Source organism: Thermobia domestica, chromosome 7, assembly GCF_964235325.1.
Source record: "Thermobia domestica chromosome 7, izTheDome1.hap1.1, whole genome shotgun sequence".
NCBI lineage: Eukaryota > Metazoa > Arthropoda > Insecta > Zygentoma > Lepismatidae > Thermobia > Thermobia domestica.
Window position 1 is genome coordinate 161,895,526 of NC_137460.1, and position 24,507 is coordinate 161,920,032.

General features: G+C 35.3%; 1 protein-coding gene across 2 annotated transcripts in view; it reads left to right on the plus strand.

Moving 5' to 3' along the window:
• Positions 1-24,507, plus strand: part of LOC145690544 (1-acyl-sn-glycerol-3-phosphate acyltransferase alpha-like) — a 277,314-nt gene that overhangs the window by 4,352 nt on the left and 248,455 nt on the right. Inside the window, exon 1 of one of the 2 annotated variants that reach the window (XM_081765523.1) lies at positions 7,692-7,839. The exons of the other annotated variant lie outside the window; for it this stretch is intronic. The gene's annotated coding sequence lies outside the window, so the exon portion shown is untranslated. Of the gene's footprint in view, positions 1-7,691; positions 7,840-24,507 lie in introns of those variants that run through there. 2 annotated transcript variants of the gene reach the window in all.

A 24,507-nucleotide genomic window follows, 5' to 3' on the forward strand; every position in this document is an offset into this window, starting at 1 on the left:
AGGAGGGCCCCTTTCTCATCAGAATATGGATCAAAATTTACCATCTGTGGGAGCGAGTAGAGGGCATTAAAAAAAACAATATTGAGCTCCTGTTTAGTCGAATTGTTAGCGCACGCGTGGTCCCTGATTCTACTCCCGATTGGATTACTAACATGGTGTTGAAGCATTATGAAGAATGCGTTGGATCAATGGTGCAGCGGTCATTTGTGGTACTTGGGTTCCCTGGTTCGAACCCAGCTCGCGCAAAGTGAACTTTGTGGTGGACAACTATTATATGCGTCAGTTTTTTCAGGTTTTCCCGTTCCCTTCCATTTTCTTTTCTCCATTCCAGTATTTCCTTCATTATCATCCCTGTCTCCATTAACTTCCAAATCATAATCGTGGGACGTAAAACTGGAAGATTTCATATAATTTTTTCATCTTCATGAGGCAATTGGAGAAATCGTGAATTAAGGTAGCGAACTCAGTCCGGAGTCAGAAATAATGACACTTGAGAGAGCTGATAAAATAAAATAAATGTGATGTCACAAGAGTACATGGAATTCTGGACCTTTATGCGGCAGACACTTCAGATGATGATGCATGGAGAATGCATCGGTTATAGAATATAATCACACACTGCCAACGATGTGGAAGGCGTCGAATACTCGTGGCCTCACCATTGGCGAATCTTTTTTGATTTCCTGGTGTACTATTGTGGCATTGTATTTACATGTTCGAAAGCGCATTCCACGCAATGGCTTCTTTAGTTTCGGTGTGAGGTCGAAATCGAAAGGTGATAAGTCTGGCAAATATAATGGATGCTCGTGCACTTCCCACCCTAATCGCACAAGATTCTGCACACACGCTGCCGTATGGATTGTCGCGTTGTCAAGAAAGATGAGTGCACTGTGTAAACATTCATCTCTCTGTTCGCTACGCGTCTACTTGTTCAGCGATCCTTAATATGAAATAGTATTTTGGATGAGCCAAGCTGCTGTATAGGCTTTTCAGAAAACATGAATTGTCACAGATGTACAAAAGCCAAAAGTTTGAGATTGATGGATCAACGATGGATTGGAACTTGGAAACAGTGAAAACTATTTCAGAATAGAAAAAAAAAAAAAAACTATCTTTATTGACTTTTCCTTAATCTCGACATTTTGTAACTTACTACAGATTGCAAACTAATTTCAGCTGGATAGAGTGTAAGTTTTTAGCATTCCGTTTGAGTGTATAAATGTGTGTGACTATCAAGTGTAAATTAAACTGCTACTTCTTTATTACTGCGTAGTAAGGAGTTCCCCAGTTCGCGCCGAGGGAACTTTGTAGTGGACAAACACCATACTTGTGCGTTTCTCGCATTTCTTATGCTTTCCCTCACTTTCTTCATTTTACTATTTCATTAATTATCATCACGCGTTCCTTAGCCTTGTCGGACGTTAAATGTAAAGAAAGCGTATAGAGAAGGAGGGATTGTCAGTTTTTCATGACGCTTTCATGGTAACTTGTTTCCATACATTTCAATACATGTAAGTACAACTATAGTATATGCTATTTTATACGCATAGTTCGTGGCTTAGAAATCATTGCAAAAATTCCAAGTCCAAATTAATAAGTCCTTGTCCTCGTTTGCTTATGCATTCAGAAACACGTCTTGATCGACTAGATGCTTTTGGTATTCAATCCAGCTCGCCTTCTTCTCCACCTCTCCTTGTCTAAAGGTGTGTGACGTAATACACCCTTTCCGTTCGGACGAAAAAAAAAAAAACAGGAACCAGGTTTACAAGGTTTATAGCTCTAAACAGTCTCCTTCAGTCGTTTGTTCTGAAATGCCTTTGTAGAGCCTGAATTTAAAAAATGTATCAAAATATTCCCATCACTTCATAAACACCTTTATTTGAATTTTTTCCCTTCTTCAAAGACTGCAAGCTAGGAAAAAGTTAATTGTGAAATCTGTGGAAATTGTCAATTACAGCAGTAGGTTTTGTGCTTCCCAAAGTCAGTAATGCTGGCGCAGAGTTCTAAAAGCTATTGACAGAAATGAATGTTATTTAATGATTAATTTCATTATTATCCCAGTAATTGCAAGCAAATGTTCCAGCATCGTCATATGGGCAGGACAGGAGGATGAAATTCACCCCTCTCTTCAGCTAGAGCTTGTTTGATGAAATGTATAGTAATACACTGATATAAAAAGTGAAACTCTTATGTCGACGGAGACTCTCCCCCCCCCCCCGGGCAAAATCTAAAATGATGGTGCTTTTAATAACAAACCTATAGAGTTGCGATAGCACATTGCTAGAACTATTAAATTTGGTTTCAAGAGTCGAAAGTTTTATCCCAAGCCATATGAGTTCATAGCGGACGACATTGAGAGAGAGAGATAGATTCAAATATGGAGACAGAAAGGGGTGAATTACATATACAAGTTTAGAATTGGATAACAAATGATCTGACAGCATTCCTATTAATGACGAAAATTGTGATTTTGTGGAACAGGAGAAGGAAAGGTTCCGAATTGCGAGGATCACATTAGGCAGTTGTCGAATTAAGATGAAGAACTCTTTTTAGATTATCAAATGATTGCGAATCTCTTTTTAGATTATCAGAAAAATCTTAAGATCAAGGGAATTACGATATTTTTTAAAAAAATCTCTAGCTTACGAGACGGGTTTCGAACCACGAACTTCTTAGCTGTCAAACCATAACTTTATACATTCAGCCACGGAGACCTCTATGCAGTGATTATTACAGCTTAGTTACAGGGTGAATAAAGAACTTATCCTTGTTCTGGAACACGTTTCAAGGCAGTAAAAGTTTGTTACTACTGCGTTAATTCAGTTATATTTGATAAAACAGTCCGATAAAGGAGTGCCAAATACTCAGACATAAATCACCTTTTGCGAAGCTCTAGTGTAAAATGAAACAAATCGTCGTAAACATGTTAGACTTTTTAAGCGTAAACGATTTTTAAAAAAGGAATGGAAATGCGCATGAATGTGTCATTTGGATACGAATCTATAACTTTAAAAAGTAGCGTGTTTACTTCATTGTCTGTTAGGAGAATGGCTAGTGCAAGAGATTCCTACGTGGATGGTCGTAGGTTTAAATCCCGACCGTTCTTATTTTTCTTTCAGCTACACTCATACTATGTATTCCAGAAGTTCAATTTTGACCTTAATCTATAGTCGCAGCTAGTTTAAGCCGGAATCATTTTCAAATATATGATTTGTTTTACACGCTTTTATTTAGCTTGCAATTTTTCAACTTTGTTATTAAATCTTACAACCTTGCTTTAACTCATTTCCTACGTCATATCATGATGAATTTTTGCACAATGATGACAGTCGGGCGGTAATAAAATATTCCATTGTTACTGTAATATATTTATATGTACAGGGTGTTTCAAAACAACACCGACAACGTTTGGGAGGTGATTCCTGACACCAAGATAAGACGAAAAGTATAGACCAACTTGGGTGCACAAATGCTTCCTTTCGGAGTTATAGGTTGCCGAAAACTTGAAAAAATGGCCCATAGCTCCAAAACTATGGGACCTACCGTAGTCGCGTCAAGACGTCACTTAGGAACTAATATGTGCGGTATCCAAAAATACATGTTTCAGAATCCTCATGGACTCACGCAACAATTTTTATAGAGGCAGTGGCTACGAGCATATAATTTGAAGTGCTCACCAACTACCTCTTTAAAAATTGTTGCGGAAGTATCGCAGGATTCTGAAACATGGATTTTTGAATAGGGCACATACTAATTCTTAAATAAAGTCTTGACCCGACTACGGTAGGTCCCACAGTATTGGAACTATGGACCTTTAAAGTTTTTTTTTTTTTTTTTTTTTGTTTTCGGCAGCCTATAACTCCGAAATAAAGCATTTGTACACCCAGGTTGGTCTATACTTTTCGCCTTATCTTGGTGTCAAGAATCACCTCCTAAAAGTTTTCGGTATGTTTTGAAACACCCTGTATTTAGACTTTTTGACTCAGAAAAAAACGTACAGTGAGCCATACGATGTAACATGGACCCTTGGAAGAATTTCAAACTGGTGCGAGTTAAGACACTGAAACCATTGCTCAGTGGGGAAGGGTTGACGCATATAATAGAGTGCGAAAGATATTGATCTCGAATTCATAGTTTTCGGTTTGGAAGGGATGAAAAGGCGTACTCCAAATTAGCACTGCTCGGTTCTTTTTAGCTATGCATAAATGGAAAATGGTTTTAAAATATTTTTCCTTTCGAGTGTGACTGTTTTTGTCTTTCAACTTTGTTTTAAGTATTTTCTGCTTCTTAGTTATAATTATATATGTTATCTAGGTATTTACATTTTATTTCTTATACATTTGAAGAGAAACTGTGATAATTGAGAGCAGCTCGGACATACACATGATGTAGGCCTTGGTGACCCAGAGTCCCACGCTATCCCGAAATCACTACTTTTCTCTAAAATTTTACCTAATTTTAGAAATGATGTTAGGCATTGTAGTACAGTATGCCCTCATATTGAATTTGAACCCCTCAAAAAGCTTTTAATCCCTGAAATAAATTCCTGCCTACGCCCCTGCTAAGCAATTACGATTTTAGGGAGTGATCAGGCAGTAATGCCTCCCCGAAGCAACGACACTTCCCCTGAAGTCATATCTTTGATAGTTCCCTATGTGATACCAGAATTTGTGCATTAAAAGTTTTCACTCTCAGTGTATTGAAACTCACCCCAAAGGAACTGTTCTGAAATTTTCACTGGTCATGCCCTCTGACCCTCATGACATTGGGGCCGACCTAGGATATATATCACATCCGGAATATTACTATTTATGTCAGTGTCCCCGGAAACTATGAATTCGATACAAACATGGGATGTTTTCGATTCGTTTTGCCTGTTACCCTCGCATTCTGACCTCCATGAAAACCAAGGCTTAACTTGGACATAAGCAGCATCGACAGTGTCACTATTCATCTTTGCGACCTCGAAAATGTTCGTATTTGACTGCTTTTACATGCCAACTTCCCCCCTTAATAGGAATGGTTTCAATGTCTCGCCCCCACAACTTTGAAGGAATTTTAACTAACTTAAGTATACATAAAACAACCATCTGAAAAACAACTGAGGAACTCTCGGAGAGGAATTCGTTTTCCTCTTCTTCAATATCAATGTGGTGGCTTTTTTCGCTTTCCACGCAGAATATTGCCAAATGCTCAACTTCATTGTGCTATGAATATGGATTTTAATGGTGTTTATTTCACTGAATACTCTCTTAGGTGTTGCTCTCGTCACAGGAAAAGTGAGATACAGTTATAAAAGAGTAAGGGTCTAAACAAATACGGAACACTACTAGCAATGACAGTTATCTAAGGTTAAAACTTTAGCAAATTCATTCTAAGTTGCTGTCATACCGTTGCTGCTGTAATAACAAAGCACATATTTGAAAATAATTCTGGCTTAAACTAGCTTCGACTATACATTAAGGTCAAAATTGAACTTCGCATCCAAGTGACACACTCATGCTTATTTCCATTGTTTGTTATTATTATTATTATTATTATTATTATTATTATTATTATTATTATTATTATTATTATTATTATTATTGTTTAAACTTTTACGTTTCCAAAGTCTAACATGTTATGACGATTAGTTTCATTTTACACTAGAGCTTCGCAAAAGATGATTTATGTCTGAGTATTTGGCACTACTTTATCAGTCGGTTCTATCAAATATAACTCATTGCCACAGCAGTAACAAACTTTTCCTGGCTTATAACGTGTTCCTAAACGAGTAGAAGTTCATTATGCATCCTATAAGTAAGCTATATGAATTACTGCAAAGATGTCTCTGGTTGAATGGATAAAGTCATGGATTGATAGCTAAAAGATTCGTGGTTCAAAACCCGTCACTGAAGCTGAAGATTTTTTTTAAAAACAATTCTCTTGATCTTAAGATTTTTCTCTCCCTTCGCAATCATATGATACTCTAAAAAGAGTTCTCCACCTTAATTCGACAACTGCCTAATGTGATCCTCGCAGTTCGGAACCTTTCCTTCTTCTGTTCTACAAAATCACAAATTTTGTCATAATACGAATGCTCTCCGATTATTTTTTCTCCAAATCTAAACTTGAATATGTAATTCATCCCTCTGTCTCGATATTTGAATCTCTCTCTGTCAATGTCGTCCGCTATGAACTCTTTTGGATGGGGTGAAACATTCGACTCTTGAAACTAAATGTGCTATCGTTCTATAGGAGGAGATCCTCCACCGACATAATAGTTTCACTTTTTATATCAGTGTATTACTATGCATTTGATCAAACGATGTGTGTTTATCGCACTCAAGGGAGGAGAAATTGCTTTCTCCTGTCCTGCCCAAATGACACCTTTGGGACATTTGCTTGCGATTACTGGGATACAAAATAAAATTAATCATTAAATAACATTTACTTCTGTCAGTAGTTTTTAGAGTTCTAAGACTTAGGGAAGCACACCTACTGCCATGATTGACAGTTTCCATAGATTTCACAAGGAGCTTCTTTTTAGCTTGCAGTCTTTGAAGGGGACTAATGCAAATAAAGGCGTTTATGAAGCTATGGGAACATTTTGTGATATTTTCTTTTTAAATTCAGGCTCTAAAAAAGCATTTCAGAACAAACGAATGAAAGAGACTGTTTTAGAGCTATAAACCTTGTAAACCGGGTTCTTGTTTTTTCCATCTGAATGCAAAGTGTGTTTACGTCACACACTGCTTTAGACAAGGAGAGGTGGAGGAGAGGGTGAGTTGGATTGAATATCAAAAGCAACTAGTCGATTGAGACGTGTTTCTGAATGCATAAACAAACGTTGCAAGAGTTTGTTATTAATTTGGACTTATAATTTTTGTAACGATTTCTAAGCTTCGAACTGTACAATCGAACTGTCCTTCGAATAAAATCAAGTATTCTAGAATACTCTGTCATGTTTACATATATATATACGAAATACGATAGTATAACTTACATGTCTCTCTCTGTTACTGTAATTCCTTATCTCTCTATTTTGGACATTCCTCTAATTTGCACACATTTCCTGGGAACCATACTTGTCCAACCTTAGAGGGTCTCTGAGGGTCTCTCTCTCTCTCTCTCTCTCTCTCTCTCTCTCTCTCTATATATATATATATATATATATATATATATATATATATATATATATATATATATATATATATATATATCCATCCTTTGGACTATGCAACCTAACTGCACCTATACAACAGATTGGTTGCATCCAACGCAAACCAAACTCCTTCATGTGGTGATGTGGTGTACGCGTGACAATGTTACTTGTTATATTTACATACCATAGTCGAACCAGGAACCGCGCGACCAAAGACAAGCGCATGCTATTTGGCTTAAGTAGACTTTCAGTTCATTCTTTAAAAAATATATATATATATATATATATATATATATATATATATATATATATATATATATGGATTTCCTGAAAGAATGAAGGAAAAGAACCACTACTGTAAAGGTATAATTCCTTAACGAGTATTTAACTATTTACTGTTGATGTTATGTAAGGAAACATTGATTGTCACACACTTGCTAAGAGATAACATATGTTCTCACCGGTGTTTGTTGCTCTCCTTGCCCGTATATTACGTTACTGTTAGTGTGTGTGTTATATAGACGCCGCTGTGCGGTGCTGAGTATCGGTCACGTGGCTTTTCTGTCAGCGTAGATCAATAGACTGCAGACATGTATTATTCAGGGGATTCTCTGTCCCCCAAACAAGTCATATGGTAGTTTGTTTTGTGTGAGATTTCGAAAGAAGTCTGAGGTCCAATGCCCTACTAACAGTAGGTATGTAAAACCTTCCTTCGATTTCTTTTCACAATTTACAATTTCAAGTGTGATATTCAATTAGTTTCCATTCAGAAGATAGTCGAGTGTTCATAGTACCGGCGACGATGTGTACGTTTCTTTCTGTAAGAGAAATACGTTAAGTATGTATTGTCTTCTTTTGCTTATCCTACACATTGAAAGTTATTTAAAATGTGATCATAAAGTACAGATATCTAGATATGGAAATCACGATTTTAGTGTATCTCAAATCCATTATTTTACTTCTGTTCTTTTCACCATAGTGAACACTGGCCACCCAAACAATATGCAAGAATTTATTTCTAGAGAGTTCAAATTAAATATGAGGATAAATTATAATAAAATTTGCAAAATCACTCCTAAAATTAGACACATCCGCTGCATACGCCCATGTGGCAAATTACATAAATGTGTTTTCCGCAGAGAAATGAACTGTAGTTCGAGGTGAAATTTCAGAAATAGAGAAGAACTGGCTAATGCTCTATGTTTCATACGTAACACTATATATGGAAACTATATATGCCGCTATAGTTAGATGTCTAACAGATTTAATGGTGAAATAAACTGCTGAAAATAACAGACAACGAAGTAAGATTTAAAAAAAAAAAAAAAAAAGTGAAATAAGACACAATCAAATATGCATACTTAAAGGCTGTAGTGTGATGTAAAATCATCCTAAAGGAAGTGCAATAAACGAAATATCTCACACGAAATACTAGAAAATATAGAATATCAGTTAATTTACAATTAGAGACATTATTTACTATCAAATCAGAAACTAACTTATATTAGGTTGATATTTTTAATAATGAAAATATCTCTGCACCATAATCGTTATTATTATTATTATTATTATTATTATTATTATTATTATTATTATTATTATTATTATTATTATTATTATTATTATTATTATTATTATCATTATTATTTTTGTCTTTTAATAAGGCTTACACTTTCAACATTTTAATACATTTTTTTTTATTTAAGTTTTATGTCCCACATTTATGCCAGCTAGGCTAAAAGAGGTGGTTTGTCTAGTTATATTTACTTGTATATGTTACAACTTAGAAATAACTTACATCATTTTTCACATGCTTCATTTCTGCAATATTACAATGTATTTATGAAATTATAAATATTTTTACCATATGTTCCGATTAATTGATTTTTTTTTAAAAAATATTTTTACTCGCTGTTAGCACTAACTACTCCACAAGCTTGTTTCTTTTTTGTAAACATTTCAGATTATCATTGGAATTCGCCACCTTTTATGCGCAATGAAATAGCAGGAGGTAAATATCGCTTGAAAGATATGTTTCAAATTGTAGTCAGTCCACTTTACTACCATTTTAATTTTCGGTCTTTTAGCTATCTGCTCTGATTGACAAGCAAATAAGATTTGTCAGCTGTGATAAATAATCCAGTTTGCGACCAAACGGTGACTAATCCTTTGAACGAAACTTTTTGGAAACAGGAATCACTGAACCGGTTTCGAGATTCTATTATTTTTAACCATTAATGGATATAAAATAATCATCATGCTAAACATGGGTGAATACAAAACTTTGCCATGACATTAAGCATTACAATAAAAACTATAATAATAATAATAATAATAATAATAATAATAATAATAATAATAATAATAATAATAATAATAATAATAATAATAATAATAATAATAATAATAAATCTATCTATTAAAATGCTACAATAGCAACAAAAGCGCCTGAGCTCCAACCTATAACCTATGATTTCAAACCTTTGATTTACGGTTATTTGTGATTTTATGTTTAACAGGAACAAATATTTTAAACTATGTGTAATTTAAATAAATTATTTGAGTAGACCTTTTTCATGTAAAGTTTATTTTTTAAAAAATATTGTTCAAAGCCTTTGTATTTTAATAAGTCTTTTCCAAATCAATGCAAATGAATTGTGCTACCATCGTCCGAGTTCTTTTAAATTATACGTTTGTGGGCGTTTATATGTTTGTGGCCAATCCTTTCTACAATGAGATCTCCGAAACTCCAGGCTCTAGAAAGATGTTTTCACTGATCGATTGCAAATTTTATGTAGATTGTCCAGTTCTAATCGAATATTAAAAAATAACATTCCCATTATTCCTTTATTATATTTTTACGGATACACTGGAAGTGCTGAAATTAGAAAAAAAAACATCATATCCTACGAATTATACATTCCAGCATCACATAATTGTATATGGGGTTGCATACCTCTCGGGCGTTTGTTTCATGGCCAAGTAATGAAAAACGAAGGATAACCATTTCACCACTCTAAGTTGAATCTTTATTGTTTGGAGTGTTTTGCCCAATGAACACCATATACCACTGACATTATAATTAATTATGTGTGTGTAATGTATTAGCTTATTACATACTGCATGCAAGAAGAAAGAAAACACTGATTATACATGAATTAAAAACTCTAACCGGAAGTAGGCTCAAATCTTGCAAACGGTGCGAGATATTGAAAAAGTAATCGAAAAAACTCTCCCCTTCATGGTATTTCTTGCCAATTTTTATCAAGACGTCTTTCACTTGTGTCTGTAAAGGGACATGTACTGATGTAAGGAATAACAAGAAGATTTATGCCTATATGTGAATATTGTGCTGTGTAGAGAGCGCAGGTTCAGCTAGTTCTGTATATTAAAATGCGAGGTTTATATGTTTGCCTCCAATCCTTTCGACAATGAGATCTTGAAAACCACAAATGCTAGAAACGTACCGTTTTCTCTGGTCGATTCCAAATTTTGTGTAAATTATTTAGTTCTAATTGAATATTTAAAAAACATGATCGTTATGTCTCTATTACATTCTTTTAGGAGTACACTGAAAGTGTTGACATTTTAAAAAAGCATCATATTCTACGATTATACGTGATTCCAACACTACATAGTTGTGTACAGGAGTTGCATATGCCTCAGGCGTTTGTTTCATGGCCAAATGATAATGAAAAATGAAGGATAACCATTTCTCTAGCCTTAAATGAATCTTTATTGTTTGGAGTGTTTTGACCAATGAACACCATATATCACTGACAATATAATTAATTGTGTATGTAATGTATCGATATTTGGTTATTACATACGGCATGCAAGGAGAAAGAAAACACTGATCATACATGAATTAGAAACTCCAACCGTAAGTAGGTTTAAATCATGCAAACTGTACCCCTTGCCGATTTTTATCACGACGTATTTTACTTGTGTCTGTAGAGGGACATGTACAGATGTTGTGAGGAGTGACAAGGAGATTCATGCTCATATGTGAATGATGGGCTATGTAGAGAGTACAGGTTCAGCTAATAATAATAATAATAATAATAATAATAATAATAATAATAATAATAATAATAATAATAATAATAATAATAATAATAATAATAATAGTCACGAAAACGATACCTGAGTAAAACCTTTGAATGGATACAGAAAAGCCAAATCTAAGTGAGATCTTTCATTATTTTAAGGATTCCATTTGTTATTTTGACAATATTGCCCTTGGGATCTCTTCTTCTCGGTTTTAATATACTGTTATTTTTAGTGAAGAATGATTTTGAACTACAAATGGCTAATTACAAATATAAAATCTATCAATTTACATTTCTGCGTTAATCGTTGACTCGAAAATCTCATTAGATTTTCTGACGGAAAGACGTTTTGAGCAAAGTAAGAAAACAATTTTCACACGGTGTTTAAACTCTAATGAAAGTTTATTTATAATACCCTCAAAGACTTTTCGTTATTTTAACTAGTGCTCGGATTTTTATGACTAAAAATTCTGAAAGTATGCAGGGATTTATGGAATAAAAATGGCAAAATATGATCAAAATAAATCTAAAAGCAAAGGCGTCTTTCGTGCTTCAGGAGTGGGGGCAAATGCCCGCTCTTGAATTATTATATTTCCCTTCCTCGATCTTCTAAGTAGGGATGAGCACGAGACAAGATTTGAGGCTGTCTCGTCTCGAAAATGTGCTGTAAAAGTGATGTCTCGACTCGAAAAACGTATATTTTTCTATTGGAAGAGCTGTGTCTCGACTCGAATTTTCTCAGGAAAATACTGTCTCGACTTCACTCGTGCGCATCCCTACTTCTAAGCAAATACTGAAATGATGGTATTGCTAAAAGCCATGCAATTTTATACTTTATTTCAGAATTTTGAAATATTGTCGGTACACTCCATGTTCTCTGACGAATCTCCCTCCAAGGAATGCAAGATGTTCTTCATATTGAAAAATATCCGTACTATCAGTGTAAAGGAAAAGAAAAAGACAGGTCTAGTCGTAGCAGTTGTGATGATTTCAGAAGGTGGCCCGGAAGAAAATTCTTCCGGGCCATATAATTCAAGTCGTGCTCAATGCTAATTACTATTATTTTCATAGTATTCCTTTCATATCTCCCGTATATTTAAAGCCTCTGTGATGTGAATTGAAATATTTTCCACCAATATGCAACAAAGAAACTGATCACAAGACAAAGGCTAAGATGGCAATTTCTCTTTGAAAACTGATTGATGCTACACACGTTTAACTGCTTTGACATTCTCATACTGTAAAATGTTTCTTCAATTCCTGATACACAAGGCCAGACATCAAATAACCTTTTGCCGATACTAACAAATATATTTCTGATCAATAAGTGAAATATGGTCAATATGGTCCACTATATGGTCAAAATATGGTCAAAAATATCCGTTTGTGCCAGTTCGGGGCGGGCCCAATATGACTTAAAGCTAATGTATAATGTACATTTATACGACCAATAAAAGCAATATTTTCCTGTTTACAACAGTCAGAAGTGTGTTTTTGTTTAACTAGACATGAAAAGATGCCAGGATAAAAATGTGTCGTGTCATAGAAATCTGTGTCTTAAGAGCCTTAAAAATAACACAAAATTTAGCATTTTTCTTTTGCTTGTTTATTCATAAGTGAAAGGAGATAATGAAGTACAACTTACTACAATCATAGATAATATTATTCTACACAGTGGTGCCCACCCCCCCTTATGTCTATGACGCACCCCCCCAATTGTCTATCCGTAGGTGTTCTTCCATGAAAAAATCTTCTTTTCGATTAATTTTACCCCCCCTCATCAAACATATTTATATAGATTTTAACCCCCCCAAATATTTCAATGACGTAGTTTGCGTCATAGCCCCCCTTGTGGGCACCCCTGTTCTACAACAGAAAATATGAACCTGAAGAATTTTCAGTGTTGCAATCCATAGAAATTACAGTGTTGCCAGAAAAATAACGTCCCTAAAATCTAAGTTAAGACAGCGACTTGAGGAACGATCTCTGCATTTGGTTACGTATTATGTTGTTTTGGTATCCTGTGAACTACTTTTTAAATAACATTATCGTTTAGTTTTAATAACTGTATGTTAAAACGATTTTGTTTATTATAAACTAAATACAATTATTATTTAAAAAGTACCAGTAGTTCACAGGAGACCAAAACAATATGATACGTAAACAAATGCATTTAAGTTCATGCCTCTACTCGCTGCCTTAACTTAGATTTTAGGGGCATTGTTGTTCTGGCAACGCTGTGATTTCTATGGATGACAACACTCAACATTCATCAGGTTCATATTTTCTGTTGTAGAATAACATTATCTATGACTGTGGTAAGTTGCATTTCATTATCTCATTTTACTTATGAAAAACAAGCAAAAGAAAAATTGTGAATTTTCTATTATTTTTAGTAAAGCAGGCTCTTAATTATAACAATACTGGTTGGATTGCCTTAGCCCAAAACACGATATAATTACGGAGTTTGCGTTTGTGACGGCAATCTTCGGTTTGTTAAACTGTAGAACTTGTAAAGCAATCCACTTGAAACAAAATGCCGATGTCACCTCTACGGAAAATATTTTATATTTCATTATCCAAATGGTTTGATCACGTTTATTTTCATGCACGTAAAATCAGATTTGAGTGTCGGAGGGGTCCAGAATATTCGTCCTTGCCCGACACTTTAGGCGACATTCTTTTGAATAAAATGTACGGAACTGTGTTATAGAAAAACAATGTTGATAAGCATTGATGATTTCAAAGGGTGACGCTAGAGGAAATTCGTTAGACTACTAATAAATCTCTGAGGCCTATACCAATATGCAACGTATGAGCATCAAAGTATTAAAATATAACCAGGAAAATATGTATCTTTGAAGGTCGAACTCGAATCTGTGTATCAATGGCTAGAAGTTATGTTGGCATTGGAATTTTGTTTCACTTGTATTAAATCTAAGTTACACTATGAGCAAATTTCACGCGGTCATTCGCATCTATTCGTCTTCAGGTTTAAGAAGGTGTTTAAATTGTTTTTAAAGCTGAGTACAGTTTTAACTTTTGTGATTCCAAGTCCCAATATTAAAAGTAAGAATAATTTGCAAGTGGAAAAGGTGTCGTTATTTACTCTTGTTTTTCTGTTAAGTTTCCTAGAGATTGAGAACTCTGAACAACGGCCAAAATTTCACAATCTACAAATTGTCTAGAATGGAGATGGCCAGCGTGTCGACCGCGGTTCATTAGTAGATTGGCAAGTCGTGAGAGGTAGCCCGCGATGGTCTTGTGATGCTGTTGTTGTTTCATACTTCTGTCTAGCGGACTAGTGGGGCCGTGGTGGCTCAGTGGTAGAGCGTTCACCTCTGGTGCATGGGGTTCTTGGTTCGGTCCCAGCTTACGTCACGTGAACTTTGTGGTGGACAAACACCGTGTGCGTGGGTTTTCTTGGGGTTCTCCTGTTTGCTCCCACTAACTTCATTCCACCAACACTCCACCCACTTTCCTTCATTTCTCATCATCACTGTTTGGTTTAACCTAGCTGGCCGTGGGACGTAAAACTTAAAGATTTTATTTCCTTTTTTCTAGCGGACTAGTGAACAGGAAAGTAGACCGCCAGTGACTTCTAAAATGAAAAATGGCCCTAAAACGTACAAAGTTTGTCCACTCCTGGTCTATAACATATACACATCACCAGAATCCCGCTCACTGAACAGCGTTTTGTACAGTGTGGAAATTGAAGCACTTCAAGGTGGAAGGCGGGGAGTTGGTGTGGGCCAAAAATATACTTATACTAAGAGGTACCCTTAAAGCAATGGCGTATACTGGTTTGATGGCTTGGGCTACCACAAACCTTTATAATACCTGTACATTATTATTATTATTATTATTATTATTATTATTATTATTATTATTATTATTATTATTATTAATGGACTTTTTCCCACTTTATTATACAATCTTCAAAATAAGAAATAATTTTACACCATCCTTTTATCAAGTAGATATCATTTTCTCTTCACTAGCAAGACTTATATTATCTTATAAGTATTACGAAAAAACGATCGTACATTTCTACCTTTATTTGTTGCATGAAGTATCACTACATTTTGCATTGGATAGATGGTAACCCTACTCACCAGAGCAGATGGAAGCTGTCCGAGTAATAACGAACGCTCAAATAGGCGATTAAAAAAGAAGGAGCCTCAGTCTGTGAGAGCTACGCAAACTACTGTAAAACAGAAAATTTTCATTACGCTAACGCAAATCGCTACGGAGCGAGGCTCGTGATGTAAAAAAACAATTCACAGAGACCCCCAAAATCCACTATTATTGCTCGTCTAATTTACTTTTATTCTTCACTCACGCCCAAGAAACCGATTTCTCTAGAGGCAACTGCTTTTACCTGGTGGCCCGTTCGTACGCTGTGGGCGGGGGTGGAGCGAAGGGAAATGCTCTGATACGATTTACTGTAGTAGCTAGAAAGTGATTTCTGCTGCGTTGTCATATTGAAGATTCTTAAGTTCGCGAGACAGGCTGCGTGCAAAGAATTCAGTGGATCTTTCTAAATACATTCAAATTCTCAGAAACGTTTATCATTGAAAGAAGATACTAAAGTATAAAATTATTAATATAATTTAGTTCATATTATAAGTTTATTTTGTAATATTCTAGGACTGCTGTCGGTAGGCCCGGTAGTCCACAAAATACGCCAAGTCTTGCAGACTGTGTTAATTTCTCAACACATTCCAAAAGAAACTTGTACTCGCAGGAAAATAACTCTGTACAATAGGGAATAGGTTATAATTTCTTAGTTCACAGGGAATAGGTTATAATTTCTTAGTTCACAGTATTTTTCTCACAAAAGACTTGAAAAATCAGTTTTTCTAATGTACATAGTGTATAAAGGATCTTGGGTATCTTTTGTGAGAGTGTCTCCATAAAAAGTGCTCATAATTGTAATTTGTGTAATCACTAGAACGCGATGTTAAATTTAAGTTACAAATATGCATAACCGCAATTATTATGAATATTCATTCAAAGTAGTTAACCTTCTAGTTTGAAAGAGGTGTATTATACCTCTGAGGTGCTCAATTAGAGGTGCTGCCGCCTATTCCTGTGGTACACTCTGTTTGCATAATATAAAAAAGAACAAAATTGAGTAAACTAAATGTACGGTTAAGAGATAATATGAGAAAAAATAAGGTTCAAAATAATGCGTACGTTTGAATAAAAGAATAATTGGTACGTTTGCTTCCTCAATATTTTTAAAGAATAAAAAGAAAAGAAAAAGCACTTGCTGTCGGTGAACGAGTTCGAAGTTCAATTACTGGCGGGCAAGCATCGAACGGAATACACACAAGACAAGTCGATGTTCCACTCTCACACAGGGGGTGGGGGGAGTGGAAGGGTGTCTAGTCACCAGGCTACTTTACCCTGGTGATAAAAATATGTATATAGTTGTGTGAAGATAGATAATGCTGAGAAAATGGCATCTTATGTGTGTTGGCCTGAACTGGTGGTCCTGTTGCATACTAATGGTGAAGTGAAAAGCGAACACTGGCTTGAGAGTTTCTATGAAGCGTGATCTTCATTTGTTGGGTGATTTGAGAATCCATGGATTGTGCCAGTTAGAAGCTCTAGGTATTTAATTCAAAAACAGGTAGGTGTTCCGTATGTGGTTGAGGTGAATGATTTATGTGGGATGATGAGTTCTTCTTTGATTGTGAGTTGTGGTGGTTGATTGTGATTGAGTGATATATATGTTAAAATGTTGAGCTCTCCATTAAGAAGTTGTTTTGTAGCTCGTTGAATGGCCTTCATCAACAATGGTTGTTGGGCTGGAACAGTAGTCATCGTTAAGATAGATGCCACCCATGTCATAATTTTCTGTGTAGCAATTTGAATGGCTTCTTGAAGATTTTTTTTTCGATTGGTTGAGTTTCTAGAGTTTGCTCTTCTCTGATTGGCCGAATGCTTTCTTCTGGTTGAGTTGCGATTAAATAAGCCGTTGTCTGGAACTGAGGTTGATGAGAGCCGGAATAACTTTGGTCTGGTGGTGGTTTGCTAGTAATGATGTTTGATATGTGTTTGTAGACTGTTTGAGTGGGTCTTTTGGGGCAGCTACTGTGGCCGGTTCGATGGTCAATGATCTTGTATGTAGCACAAAACTTTGGATAGATAGGATTGTCGCACTCCTTGTCGTGGCTCTCACCACATCTGTAGCAAATCTAATTAACACAAAAATGAGTTGGATGATCGTACTTGTAACAATTTCGACATAGTTGTGGTCTTGCTGTTGCCTTAGATGCTTCAACCTTGAAGTGAGTCTGTGAAATAACTGGATTTCACTCTTGATGAGATGATTGACTTGCGCATGATTGGTAGAGAAGAGGCGAACTAGAGGTACAGGACCATTCTTGCCTTGGGTGCGAGTGATATTTTCGAAGTCCACTGCCTGTTTGGTGAGTTTATTCTTGATGAGTGGTAGTGGGATCTGGGGGTTCAAGTCTTTAATGACACATGCATATGTGGTGCGGCTAATGTTCTTCTTTGGTGGGAAGTTTTATTGTTGAGGAGATCGGAATCCGAGTTCTTCTTGATAGACTGTTGCGTGTTTTATGACTGATCTGTGTGAGTGTTCTTCTTCGTGGGCAATCATGATTTTGGTTGTGCTATTTCAGTGTTTCTTTTTGGTGGTGCAGATGACTGTTCTTTGTGAGCAATGTCAAAGTTCTTTGTGCAACGATTTTCTGAAGATGTAGTCTGTAGGCAGTCTTCATGGGAAACGTATATAAAAGACGTATTGGTGGGTTTTGCGGGAGGGTCAGGTGGTAATACATCCTTTCTTTCTTCTGGTTGCGTATTATCAGTCAAAGAGTGGATTTTATCTGCTTCTTCTTGAGATTGGAGGATAATTATCTTGGCACGAGGTCCAAAGTTAGGTTCTTGAAAGTGATGGAAGAAGGTGTCCTTGGTGGACATGTCCGTAAAGTTAAGAATAATATGTTTCTTGTTTTGGGTTATGTCTCCTAAGATGAAACACTTCTTGCCGAGCCCCTCCCGGGGAATGTCTCCCGTGATGACGTTATCTTGGAGAAATGAAATTTCTTATCAGGGTTGATAATTATGATCCGACGTCCTTCATCAAGGAGATTAACTTTCGTTGCACAAACTAGTGAGGATGATAAAGCTACTGAGTCCCTATTCTTCTTGGAGCATGTTCTACGCATGGTGTATGTAGCAAGAAACTGAATTGAGTGGGTTTATTGGGAGGGTTTGAAATTGCAATAAGAGTGGTATAACACTACTTGTTTCGACGAAATCTACGTTAACACGTCTCACTCTCTCTCTCTGTGCGAATGACGGAATACACTGATTCAGATTTCACTTTAAGCTCTAAGTCTCGTCCTAAATATCACGAGTGACAAAGGTCTTTAATACAAATCAACCAATCAAATCAATAAATTTGAAAGAGGAATAAGGGTCTAAAATCTACTGCTTTATCACTTATCCAAAACTTGCTATAAAATAAAAGGAGTTACATGCTTCAGAGATCGAGTACAAGTAAATTAAGACTCAGGGACAGTAATATAGATTACTTGTGAGTTTTCATTATTATTGCTATTATTTATTTAGTAATAAAATTCCAGACAGATCGAAAAAAGCTTTTAATAGAAACACAATATCTTGAAAAGAAAGGTTAGGTTAACGGACACTGTCATCGAACATATTAAGACCTGAATGACAAACGTTAAGTGCTTTCTGTGCGTATGGGCTGATTTTCTATCCTTGTAGAAATATTTGTCACTTTTACTAACCCGAGTTGTAGTTCGGGTTTCACATTAAACAGCAATTTATTTATAAGTTCTTTGAATCATTACGATTATTAATTAATATTTCTCAGTATGACCCATCTCATATAGCCTCGACCCTGAAAGGAGAAGATAAACTCTAACCCAATCATAGGTTTATATCTGATGCAGTCGCTCAGAAATTTTAATATCATAAAATGAAAAGTATATTTTGGTAAGAAGTCGAATGAATGTCTTGGTATTACAGGTATCACCTCATCACTTTCCCTGTAAAACTAAGGCAAAACCTGGAGAAATAGAAATCAAAATGGCTAGTAGCAGAATTTAAAAACAGCATGTTTCGTTAATGAAATGAGATTTACAGCACTAAATTAATTTTTCCAATATGTAGTTTAAAATAATGACTTATCCATAATAGTGTTGTAAAGGCATGAAAAAAAACGGAAATTTTGGGTTAAAAAAAACAGTTTTTACCGTTTTTTCCCGAGCTTGAAAAAAACGGAAAAATTGGGAAAAATTGAAATTTGCGAATATTTTATTACAGTATGCATTTAAAATGCAAACTATTTTAAATTTACTAGTTTACAGTTAAGTTCATTGAGTAGTTATGTTTCTTGTATTAGAATAGGGAAATTTTGTGGCAACAAATATATTTGTACCACTCCTTTAAAGTTAGCACCGTGATAGAATGGAGTTATGGCTACAAAAGATCCTAAAATATAATCCTATTTAGATTAAGTAATACAGACGCATTTAAATTATCTTAAGTAATCTTATAAAGTTACTGTTTTATGGTAGGGAAGTGTTAAATAACAGGGCCAGAATCATTTTAGTTAATACCAGTATGTTAAAATCAAATATATATATATAATGGAGATACGTATTGCCCTTGTGCTGTGTAAAATTGCTGGAAATTTTGAACCCATTAGAAAAAAAATCTTTGTTCGGAAATATTGGCAAAACCCGCAAAATATAATTTAAAAACTATTTCTTCGCCTGATACTAATCTTATTTGCTATAACGTGTCTGGGGCATATATATGTATACAACGTATTTCGCTAGCAGGGAAAATACTTAAAGCAACAGCTTTTAATTTTACTTTTTAGTTGTCTGATTTCTGATAAAATTCCCCCTTCGTGTAATAATATATTTTTGTAATTGTAATTATTCGTGTAATTGTAATTATATTCTGTGTAATTATATTTTTCGAACAACTCAGAGAGATGATCTTATTTACATATACACATACACCGCACAAGTGCGTAAATTTGAACAGCGACAAATATATTAAAGAATTTAACATATGAAATTTCCGGTTCCTTATTATTAAAGACTAGTAAAATACCCGTTCTTCGCAGGGGAAGAATACGTTTCATTTTGGACATAAAGGGCACAAAACTGTCACCAATGAAGTTAGGGACCCAAAAACTTTGAATTCGATACTAATATCAGTCATTTTCAATTACTTTTACTTGTCAATTTCTCTCTTTAGGAGTAACTAATGGGGGCTGAATTTGGACTTAAATGGCATCTGGAGTGTCACTTTTCATCTCAGTCATTCAGAAAACTATGGATTCCACACTAATATCAGACATTTTTGATCAATTTTATATACCTACCCCTTCTCCCTCCCCCAAGTTACGGCGCTGAATTTGAATTTAAACAGCATCGGAAGTTTTAATGTTCATCTCAGCAACCACGAAAACTATGGATCTGACACTAATATCGGTCATTTTTGATCATTTTATGTATCTCCCCTTCCCCCAAGTTGCAGTGCTGAATTTGAATTTAAGCTTCATCGGAAATGTTACTGTTCATCTCAGCAACTCCAAAAACTGAGTTCGACACTAAGATCTGTAATTTTCAATATATATCCACACTTCCTTCCTCCAAGTTGCACTTTCAAAGTGAAATGGTAAAATCCATCCCAGGCCTGAACCTCATCTATGTTGAAAATTTTTGTCGAGAGCAGTCTGGTGGTTCAAGAGTTGTTAAGTTACAAATATAGTCACTTTCATTTTTATATATGTAGATAATCTGTCGCACTAGAAAACAAGTATTTGTTTACATACAAAATTTTGTACATAAAGTTTATATTAAAGTCTGTATTTGAATATTAAATAATAGTGATTATATGTCTTACAAGGTACATTCGCGAAGTGTCCCCTCGGGATTCGTGTAAAAATGATTTAAATGAAAAATTCTCCGCACCCCAGTATGTATTGTACTAATTTTAGCGGCCCATACGGTAATATGCATATTTATGGGCCTTCATATATATATAACTCCGGAGTATAACGCTCGGACAAAATTGCTTTTAGTTTCTGTAGATGTAACTGAACATGAATGTGGCCATATACAAAACAAATTGGATCAAGCACTGCTTCTCTGACACATGCTACCCACCCCGGCCGCCATCTTGGGTCCGCCATATTGGATTCAACTTTCATTTTTTTTCAAATGGGAATACGTGCAAGTGATACATCAAATTCATGTACAATTTTCTCGGAAATTCATTGGTGTAGTCAGTTTTACCGTAGCTTGTACCCTTTGGAAGGTATTGCATGTTAAATGTCAGGGACTTCACGAATATTGAACCAAATAGAAAGTTGTGCAGGGCCTCGTGTGTATAGGCAATTTTTTATGTAATTTATCGTTGACGAAATATTCTCTGAACGCAGTAATGCACATACATACAGACACACAGACGTCGATGCGGAAATCTTAGGTCTTCACCGAAATCTGGATTTGCATTAGGCATTTGAACCTAATACAATACTTCCTTGTTATAGTATAACATGGAAGTAATAATCACTAAAAGAAATGTAATAAGATTATGACACCGATTTTGTAAAGAGTTTGTTTATACCTACAGTATCTTTTTAGTTAGAAATTGTTTTGATTTGTCAACATCAAAAACGTAAGCGTAACTGATATTAATCTGCAATGTTTATTCACAAAGTGCCAGGAGAGATTTAACACGCAATACCTTCCAAACGGTACAAGCTACGGTAAAACTGACTACACCAATAAATTTCTGAGAAAATTGTACATGAATCTGATGTATCATATACACTATTCACATCTGTAAAACAGAAAGTGGAACCCAATATGGCGGATCCAAGATGGTGACCGAAGTGGGTAACCTGTGTCGGAGAAGCAGTACTTGATCCAATTGTTTTGCATATGCCCACATTCATTTCCAGTTACATCTAAAGAAACTAAGAGCAAATTTGTCCGAGCGTTATAGTAGTGTATGATTGAATTCCGGATATATGAAGGCCCATAAATATGTATATTACCCGTATGGGCCGCTAAAATTAGTACAATACACATTGGGGTGCGGAGAACTTTGCATTTGAATCAATTTTACGAAAATCCCGAAGGGACACTTCGCGAATGTACCTTGTTAGTGCAAGAGTATTAGTGAAATTTGCCAACTGCTCTTTCTTTTAAGAAGTAATTTGGTTAAAATTAACAAAATTTCACCAGATCAAAGAGCACATTAAGAACTCAGTTTCATTCAAGAGCCCTATTTTTTGCAACAGAAACTCTTCATGGTGGTATATGTGTATGCAATTGTAAAAGTTCTGTAATTAACGCACAACCAGGAGTAAGCGACTAAAAGGCACATAAAGGAAATAAGTGCAGACAATTAATTTTAAAGAATAATTACAACAATTTTATTTTCGAATGCTTCTTTTTTTAAATATTCACAATATTGAAATTTCTCGATTTACATTTTTCACGAGTTAGAAGAAAAGAAGGTTCCATTATTAGTAAAACTAATACAAAGATTTTTGTTATTTTCTCAATTTTTCCGGAAAGAAACCGGAAAAAACGGTTTTTTACCAGCCGGTTCAAAATTTCCGGAAATTTTACAACACTATTCCCTAACAGCATAATTACATAGCAGGCATATGCCTATCATGTTCCCTCAGGTACACGGGCATGTGTCCAGTATGTGCCTTATATACTTCTGAGAAAGAAATTATATGGATGGCAAAGTGATAGTCACAGTCTATGTCCGCCCTTAGGCACATGCCTGACATCTATCTGGGAAACGTGCCTAGTATGTTGTAGGTATGTTTCCCATGCCGTAAGCGTCAATGAATCACAAAATTACTCCCCAAAATATGTTAAATCGCCTATATGCGTAATGTGTTTACATTAAAGTGAGTCTAAATAACACTTTAAACAAGTTTTTTTTTTTTTTTTTTTTTTTTTAACGTAGGGCTAGTCTAGGGTAGGCGCGAATCACCAACCTTTGGATTACTAGCCGCGTGCTCTTCCTACTTTTTTTTTAAGTTCGTCCCAACCGGGATACTGTTCGCCATAGGTAGTTCGCGCAATTTTTGCGTAATCCAAACACGACAGGTACACGAACACAGAAAGATCGAGGACAGTTAAAATTCCGACCTTGCTCTTCAGGGGATTCGAACCCCCACGCCCGAGACCACTTGACTATTACCACCGGCCCGACTTGGCCACAAAGGTGATGAAGAGAACGTAGCTTGTTGAGGGATAAATTATTGAGGTCTTTTGCATTCGGCTAATCAGAGTGCTGCTTTAACCACATACACCGTATATTCGACTATACCGTTTTGGATCAGATAAAATCTGCTCATCATGTAATTTTATAACAAATTGACGAGTGTCTATTTACTTTATTTCATGGTTCTTCTATATTCACTTTCAAATGATCGGCGACAGTTGCCATCTAACAAAGTTGATGAGTTTATTGCTTCTAGTACACAATCGCTTCGAAAAAGGAGCAACAAATGCATCAAATGTGGGAGATGAATTTAGAACACCTAAATGGCGAATGCCCAGCACATCTTGTGCTGTTAGGGTATCTGAAACAATATGTATCCTCGTCGCCATAAGTGCCTTTACATCGCAGTGACGGGTATGTGACCGCGCAGTACTCCAAGGAAGGGATGGTTGTATAAGAATTTGTGATTAATTTTGAAGAGTTTTTATTTTGACTAGGGAATTAACATAGGTGAAGGGAGTAAAAACACAGATTTGAAGCATCAGTTCACTGTTATTGAAGCATCAGTGCACGAAAAGATTCGTATTCTCAGTTTTTCTATTTATTGTTTTATATGTTAAGTTAAACACCACAATATGTATCACTGATATCGCAGATCGTATTAATTTTTAAAATCGTGTTTGTAACCTATTGTCAAAACATTCATCTCCAGACATGATGTAGAGAGAAGAGAAAGAGATACGTCATCTGTAATATATGTATATGTGATTCACTAAGTAACTGTAGAAATTAGTTAAAGGACACATAAGAGAGCGAAAAGGAGGTCTAGAAGTCTGAACTTTTTAGAGACGTCCTAGATAGGTGAAAATATAGTTAAAAATTGCAAAGGGTATCATGTAATTTACCTTTCTTTTCTTATATTCTAGTATACTTTTTCTTTCACATCCAAACATCTCTATTCAGAATTATGAGATAAAGGTGAAGAGAGAAACATTTCCATTTCAAGAATTATATCAGGAAAAAAAT